An 8,612-nucleotide genomic window follows, 5' to 3' on the forward strand; every position below is an offset into this window, starting at 1 on the left:
CGGGAATCCAATATTGACCCCCTTGGGAGGTACCGAGCTCCGTCGGCTCGTTTCCAATGGTCGCTCGCTCTTTTCTCGGGATGGTGGAGGCCGTGCAGTGTCGCCGTTACTCTGAGCAAAGAACTGTGGGCAGAGGAAGTCGGGGTTAGAGAGGATTGGGAGACAGACCCTTTGCTGTGCTCAAATTGAAGTCAAGGGTGCAAACATGCAGAGCAATAAAACCTTTAACTTGGAGAAGCAGAACCATACTCCAAGGAAGCACCATCAGCATCATCATCATCATCATCATCATCATCATCATCATCAGCAGCAGCAGCAGCAGCAGCAGCAGCAGCAGCAGCAGCAACCACCCCCACAATACCTGCAAATGGACAGCAGGCCAGCAGCCAGAATGAAGGTTTAACCATTGACCTGAAGAACTTTATGAAACCATGAGGGAAGACTTTCACCCAACGAAGCCGTCTCTTTGTGGGCAATCTTCCTCCTGACATTACTGAGGAGGAAATGAGGAAACTTTTTAAGAAATATGGGAAAGCAGGCGAGGTTTTCATTCATAAGGATAAAGGCTTTGGCTTTATTCGCTTGGAAACACGAACCCTAGCGGAAATTGCCAAAGTGGAGTTGGATAATATGCCACTCCGTGGAAAGCAGCTACGTGTGCGCTCTGCCTATCATAGTGCATCCCTTACAGTCCGCAACCTTCCTCAGTATGTGTCAAACGAACTGCTGAAAGAAGCCTTTTCTGTGTTTGGCCAGGTGGAGAGGGCTGTGGTCATTGTGGATGACCGAGGAAGGCCCTCAGGGAAAGGCATTGTTGAGTTCTCAGGGAAGCCAGCTGCTCGGAAAGCTCTGGACAGATGCAGTGAAGGCTGCTTCTTGCTAACCACATTTCCTCGGCCTGTGACTGTGGAACCTATGGACCAGTTAGATGATGATGAGGGACTTCCAGAGAAGCTGGTTATAAAAAACCAGCAATTTCACAAGGAGCGAGAACTGCTATGACAGTCTCTCAGAGATCATATGTGTGATAGTCCTCCTGTATTTAGAACGCTTTGTTTCCTTTATATCCTCCATCCCCTTACAATCTTTGTTTCTGTTTCTCCTTCTGAAGCCTGAGGGGAGGGATTTGATGAAGACATCCTATTCAAAACAATGTTCCCAGGTCTGTCATTCTCTGCACATTGTTTTCAAATTTAAGGAAAATTTATGTATTTTCCTTCAGTAGTGGATGGATTGGTTGTTCTTTGGACTGCTTTGTTGAAATGAAGAGCTAGAACTGGCCTTAGTCACATGATTTTTTTTCATTCTATTTGTTCAGTGGAGTTCTGAAACCTCAAAGCCTGCAGCGATTTGCTATCCCTTATCTCTATAAATAGATTGAATTATATTCTTAACAAACATGGCTTGCAACATCACATTTACTCATAGATTTTATAGATCTTTAGCCACTTCATCAAAGTAGCAACCTTCAATGTGTGTGTGTGTGTGTGTGTGTGTGTGTGTGTGTGTGTGTGTGTGTGTAGGATTTTTAAGACAGGGTTTCTCTGTGTTGCTTTGGTGCCTGTCCTGGGTCTCTCTCTGTAGGTAATGCTGGCCTCAAACTCACAGAGATCCACCTGCCTCTGCCTACTGAGTGCTGGAATTAAAGGTGTGTGCTACTATCACCCAGCTTCAATGTATATTTTTGGTGTATCTGTTGGGTACAGATTTGTAAAGAGCAAAATTCTTGGATTCGAATTCGCTCAGAAGATAGTGCCATTTCTTAAATAACGGTAAATCATAGTTATGCTCAAGTTAGAGTTTTTAAGCTTCAGTGTGTGTGTGTGTGTGTGTTTTAGGATTTTCACTCTTCTATGTTCTGGCATCATCATCTAGATATTAGACAAATGGTTACGGTACATCTGGTGCCACATACAACAGCTGCATAATACAAATGTAAAATAAGAAATCACATACACTGCAATATGGAGTAACAGAAAGAGAAAAAAATGTTGAGTCTCATTACATCCACTTCTAAGTAGATTGATTCTCCATCAGATATACATTGACCATGATGAAGTTACAAAATGCATCATATGATTTGGAAATGCCTATCTGAACACAATGAAAGTTTTCTTAGAAAGAAAAAGATGTGAGAAATATTTGAATAGGCATCTGAGATGTCAATAACATCATGTAAGAAAGCTTGAATCCTCAGCCTTCTGTTGCCTAACTGATAAGATTGAAATAAATTCAAACAAAGGTGATCAAGTGATCATCAAACTTAGGGATTTTTGTTTGTTTGTTTATTTTTGTCCTAAACTCATACATGCATCTTAACTCTTGTCTGAAGAAAAAAGTTATCAAAGAAATCTCTATCAGAAACAAGCAATGAAGCATTTGTTCAAACTCTCTGATGTGTAATAATGGAAAGATCCACCTGTTTCAAACTGCTAATGAATAGAAAAAAAAAAAGGAACAACACCTCTTTTTATCTCATTCAACAGAAATTCTACAGGCCTTTGAACAAAGCATGTATCTCTTACTCATGATCAAAGTGATCAAAGTTCAGTACCTTTGAAATAGTTGAACTTATACCATTCTCCTTCCTTGAGGGTTGAAATAAGAACCCAATCTTTATACCTAAGGTAAATTGAATGCAATCCTGGATTAGTTTTACTCTTTTCAGCCTAGAATGAAAAACCAAGAAGGGTAGAATGAATATGAAATTATATTATGTAAACATACAAGTCTGACAAAAATTGTAATAATCTAAGAATTTGCATTTAAAAATAAAGTCAAAGAGTGGAATATTCCAAACAAGTGAAACCATTCCAAAACTGAAGAAGTATAGGGTTCTCAGCTAAACAGGAAATATTCCTTTGAGAACATTGCAAATTTATGGTACATAATTATAGAGGTAAAATCCACACTGACCTCAAATTTCATCAAATAAGAAGACATTTACAGCCTTAACAGACAACAATTTATAGATGGTGAGATTTGATGAAACAATTACATATAATTCACTGTGTAATAGCGTAGAGAAATGCATAAAGTTCCCATGTCTAAGTAAATAAAAAAGAATTCAACATCAATTGTTTAATAGCACTAATAGAAATGTGAAAATAAATATATGCCATGTTTCTGACGTGTTCACTGGTCATTTTCAGTTCATCTCTTCTTTAATTAATTTCAGTTCAGAGTTGTTCTTAGTGTGTCATGATGTTTTCTCGTACCTTTATGCATTCTTTTTCCAATGCAAAGGCTGTTCCTGGTTTTTATATTATGGCAGAATTTTCTTATGCTCATCATAGTCTGCTAGTTATACTTTAGTCTTTATTTGATACATGTATATTTCTTAACACTTCTTAGTTGACTTAAATGATAATTTAATTTTACTCGATATTTAAAATATCTTACTTTAACTCTTGCTATTTCTCAATACTGCTGTGACACCACTGTCAAAATTAATAATCTATGCCCACGCAGTGATTATTATCCCCAAAGAATAATAAAGACTTGCATTTTAATAATGGCTATTTCAGTAAGTAAAGAAGTTACTGTACCAATGGCTAAATGGTTTTGGTCACTGCAAAGCAGGCATGCATTCCCTTAGACTACATTCTAGTGGATTATTGAGTCTCTGTGACCTAAAAAAAGAATTATTGTAAATATATACTTGTAAAAATAACTAATTTATGGCCATTTTATTCAATGTAATTAAATTATTTTTATTCTTTTTAAGGATAGGTTATCTTCCTTACTATGAAAATTTTTCGGTATTGTTAAGAATAATTTGTTTTGAAAAGTGAAGGAAGAAAGAAAGCAAAATTCATTTTCAAATGAATTAGACACTGTTCCTTTCTACATCCATTGCTCTATGGCAACAACCACCACCAGTGTATTTATGCACCCCATTAGAATGTGTTGTTATGCTATTTTCAAAATAAAATGGATTGCATTGAATATATATATAAGCCATAATTTAATACTTCATGAAATTTAATTCTTCATGTTATTTTAAATTCAAAATTGAAGTATAGAGTTAATAAAATGGATTGCATTGAATATATATATATATGCCATAATTTAATACTTCATGAAATTTAATTCTTCATGTTATTTTAAATTCAAAATTGAAGTATAGAGTTAATAATGTCCTTCTCATCCTTTGTGGAAGCAAAAGCAGAACATCTTTTCCAAAGCAATAAATCCTTAGACTCAAATTTTGAAGTCAAGAAGCATTTAAAACCTATATGTTGGTTTAGCTTATCAGTCCTCAGGATCAAAAGTTTCCCTGCAGTCAAAAAATTTCAAAAAAAAAAAAAACACAATAATATACATAACCCATACTCTCTGTGTATTTCCATATTTATGTGGCTTAGGTTTTTACTCTATTTTTTAATATTTATTTTATTATCTTTACTCCTTTAATCTATGACTGTCTGTACTGTCACTTTAAAGACTGTTTTTTTTTCCTAAACCATTTACTTCCTTTTATGACTCTCTATATTCTTTTTTTTTTCTCTCTCCCAAGCCTACATACATTTTTTTTAAAGCACACTGAGTCTTATTTAGAGGGCTTTTATATCTAAATCTATACGGTTATGTATCTGTAATCATTCTCTATCCTGGAGAACTTTTAAAATATTAAGCAGCTTGGTCACAACAGCCCTGAGTGCTGTCTGTACCTCTCACTGCCTTTCAAAATGGCAGAGGTACTATTACCACCAGCTCTGGGACTGCCAGTTAGGAGCCTTGCTCACAAATTTAATTCTGAGAAGGAGCGTGTAACACATAAACCCATTTTATCTTAGTAATAGCTAAATATGCCATGCAGCACAGTGTGAGGCCTAGAAATATCTCTGTGTATGGTGGTAGGAATCCACCATGCTCTCCTGACTATGTACACCTAACAGACATGGTCTCACCACCTGTCCAGGCAGGGAGTGCTGAGCTCTGGGCATGGTCTCAGCTACTTTCCTCCCAATCCTGAGTGGGCACATCAGCATCGGGACCTGAAGTGGGTGGCAGGCATCAACAACCCAAAAGAGCCAGAGCTGTTCCTGTAACTAGCACAAATCAGGAAGCCTTCCTTTAAGGAAATTGTGCAGTTCTTCCCACTAAAGCTGAGTCAGGGACACTCTTAAAGGAGCCACCTCTCTGCTTGCCACCTGCAAACAGAGCAAGAAACTGCTTTAAACTCTGTCTTGTGTGTGTGTGTGTGTGTGTGTGTGTGTGTGTGTGTGTGTGTCTAGAATTCCTTCCCAAACTCTCTCAGGTTTTAAGTGAATATAGTTGGCCACATGGGGCGCCAATCTATTGGGGGAAGGCTGCTTATTCATTCTTGGTTATCCAGACCATGAAATAATCACAGCATATTGCCAGCTAACGCTTATATGTTTGGCTAACCCATTTCTATTCATCTGTGTATTACCACATAGTTGTGGATTACCTGGAAGTTTCTACCCTGTGTCTGTCTCCAGGGAGTTTTCATGGCTTCTCTGTGACTTTGCCTAGTCTCTCTTTATATATTTCTTCTAGCCTGGCTAAATTCTGTTAAGCAATTGACTGAAAGCAACTTCTTTATTCAATTTCATCCCCAATAAAATATAGTTGAGATCTGGATCTATAAAAGATCAGGTCATGAGATCGCCACCCAATTCACAAATCTTAGACTAATACAAGCAAGTGATGTATATACGTGCAACTTTAAAACAATAATAGAAAATAGTAAATTCTAACCCATTAGAAGGGATAATATAAAATGAAAAATAAAACATAATATAAACAATACATAGCCACAAATCCAGCCTTACAGAAAATACTAGAAGGAAAACCAAAAACCAAGGCAGCCAACAACATCCATAATAACACAAGCATCTAACAACCCTCCACCACACAAATTAAAGAAGGGAAACACACAAACACTACCACCAGGAAAAATAACCAGAGTTAGCAACCACTGGTCATTAATATCACTTAATATCCATGTACCCAATTCACCTATAAAAAGGCACAGGTTAAGAGAATGAATACAAAAACAGGATCCAACATTCTGCTGTTTATAAGAAACAGATCTCAAACTCAAAGACAGACACACTCTCAGAGTAAAGGGTTGGGAAAAGCATTCCAATCAAATGATCCAAAGAAACAAGCGGGTGTGGCTATACTAATATCTAACAAAATTGACTTCAAACTAAAATCAATCAGAAGAGATGGACAAGGACACTTTATACTCATAAAAGGAACAATTTATCAGGAGGAAGTCTCATTTCTGAATATCTATGCCCCTAATATAAAAGAACCCACATATGTAAAAGAAATATTATTAGAACTCAAAGCATACATCAAACCCCACACTCTAATAGTAGGAGATTTCAACACTCCACTCTCACCAGTGGAACGGTCAACCAGACAGAAACTTAAGAGAGAAATAAGAGAACTAACAGATGTAATGAACCAAATGAACTTAACAGACATCTATAGAACATCCCACCTAAACAGAAAAGAATATACCTTCTTCTCAGGATCTCATAAACCTTCTCAAAAATTGATCACATAATTGGTAACAAAGCAAACATCCATAGATACAAAGAAATAGTAACCACCTCTGTACTATTGGATCACCATGGAATAAAGTTAGAATTCAACAACAATTCTAACCCCAGACAGCCTACAAACTCATGGAAGATGAACAGGCAACTAATGAACCACCCCTGGGTCAAGGAAGAAATAAAGAAATTAAAGTCTTCCTTGAATTTAATGAAAATAAAGACACAACATACTCAAACCTATGGGACACTATGAAAGCAGTGCTAAGAGGAAAGTTCATAGCACTAAGTGCCCACATAAAGAAAACGGAGAAAACACACATTAGAGATTTAACAGCACACCTGAAAGCTTCAGGAAAAAAAAAGAAGCAGACTCACCCAGGAGGAGTAGAAGATTGGAAATAATCAAACTGAGGACTGAAGTCAACAAAATAGAAACACAGAAAACAATCAAAAAAATCAATGGAACAAAAAGCTGGTTCTTGGAGAAAATCAAGATTGACAAGCCCGTATACAAACTAATCAAACATCAGAGAGAGAACATGCAAATTATTAAAATCAGAAATGAAAAGGGGGACATAACCAGAGACACAGAGGAAATTCAGAGAATCATTAGATCTTACTACAAAAGCCTATATGCAACAAAATTAGAAAATGTAAAAGAAATAGACATTTTTTTTAGATAAATACCATATACCAAAGTAAAATCAAGACCAGGTGAACAATTTAAATAGACCTGTAAGTCACGAAGAATTAGAAGCTGTTATCAAAAATCTCCCTACCAAAAAAACCCAGGACCAGATGGTTTCAATGCAGAATTCTACCAGAACTTCCAAGAGGAGCTAATACCTGTACACCTTAATGTGTATCACAAAATAGAAACAGAAGAGTCATTGCCAAATTCCTTTTATAAAGCTAGTTACACTGATAGCAAAACCACACAAAGACTCAACCAAGAAAGAGAATTACAGGCCAATCTCAATCATGAACATCTATGCAAAAATTCTCAATAAAATACTGGCAAAGGCAGATCACTGTTAGTTTGAGGACAGCCTGGTCTAAAAGATCTAGTATCAGGGCAGGAAGCAAAAAGCTACAGAGAAACCCTGTCTTGAAAATAAAAAAAAAAATATACTGGCAAACCGAATCCAAGAACATATTAGAAAAATTATCCATTATGATCAAGTAGGCTTCATCCCAGAGATGCAGGGCTGGTTCAACATACACAAATCTATCAATGTAATCCATTATATATATAAACCGAAAGAAAAAAAACATATAATCACCTCATTAGATGCTGAAAAAGCATTTGATAAAATTCAACATTCCTTTATGATAAAGGTCTTCGAGAGATTAGGGATACAAGGTTCATAAATAAATATAATAAAAGCTGTATACAGCAAGCCGACAGCTAACATCAAATTAAATGGAGAGAAACTCAAAGCCATTCCACTAAAATCAGGAACAAGACAAGGCTGTACTCTCTCACTATATCTCTTCAACATAGTTCTTGAAGTTCTATCAATAGCAATAAAACAACATAAGGAGATCATGTGGATTCGTATTGGAAAGGGCAAAGTCAAACTTTCGTTATTTGCAGATGATATAATAGTGTACATAAGCGACCCCAAAAATTCTACCAAAGAACTCCTACAGCTCATAAACACCTTTAGTAATGTGGCAGGATACAAGATCAACTCCAAAAAATCAGTCGCCCTCCTATACACAAAGTATAATAAAGCAGAGAGGGAAATCAGAGAACCATCACCTTTTGCGATAGCCACAAATAGCATAAAATATTTTGGGGTAACTCTAACCAAGGAAGTGAAAGATCTATTTGACAAGAACTTTAAGTCATTGAAGAAGAAATTGAATAGGATACCAGAAAATGGAAGGATCTCTCTTGCTCTTGGATTGAGAGAATCAACATAGTAAAAATGGCAATTTTACCAAAAGCAATCTATAGATTCAAATTCATTCCCCATTAAAATCCCAAGAAAATTCTTCACAGAGCTTGATAGAACCATAATTGACTTTATATGGAAAAACAAATCATCATTTCCCCTTTTTCTGTTT

The 8,612-nt window shown here is 36.3% G+C and overlaps 1 pseudogene; it reads left to right on the forward strand.

The window, feature by feature from the left end:
• Positions 1 to 205: 205 nt before the first annotated feature.
• LOC126493159 (non-POU domain-containing octamer-binding protein-like) lies at positions 206 to 1,002 on the forward strand (annotated as a pseudogene).
• The last annotated feature ends 7,610 nt before the right edge of the window (positions 1,003 to 8,612 follow it).

The sequence above is a fragment of the Alexandromys fortis genome, unplaced genomic scaffold (assembly GCF_014885135.2).
Source record: "Alexandromys fortis isolate MF-2015 unplaced genomic scaffold, M_Fortis_MF-2015_v1.1 scaffold_305, whole genome shotgun sequence".
NCBI classification, from domain to species: domain Eukaryota; kingdom Metazoa; phylum Chordata; class Mammalia; order Rodentia; family Cricetidae; genus Alexandromys; species Alexandromys fortis.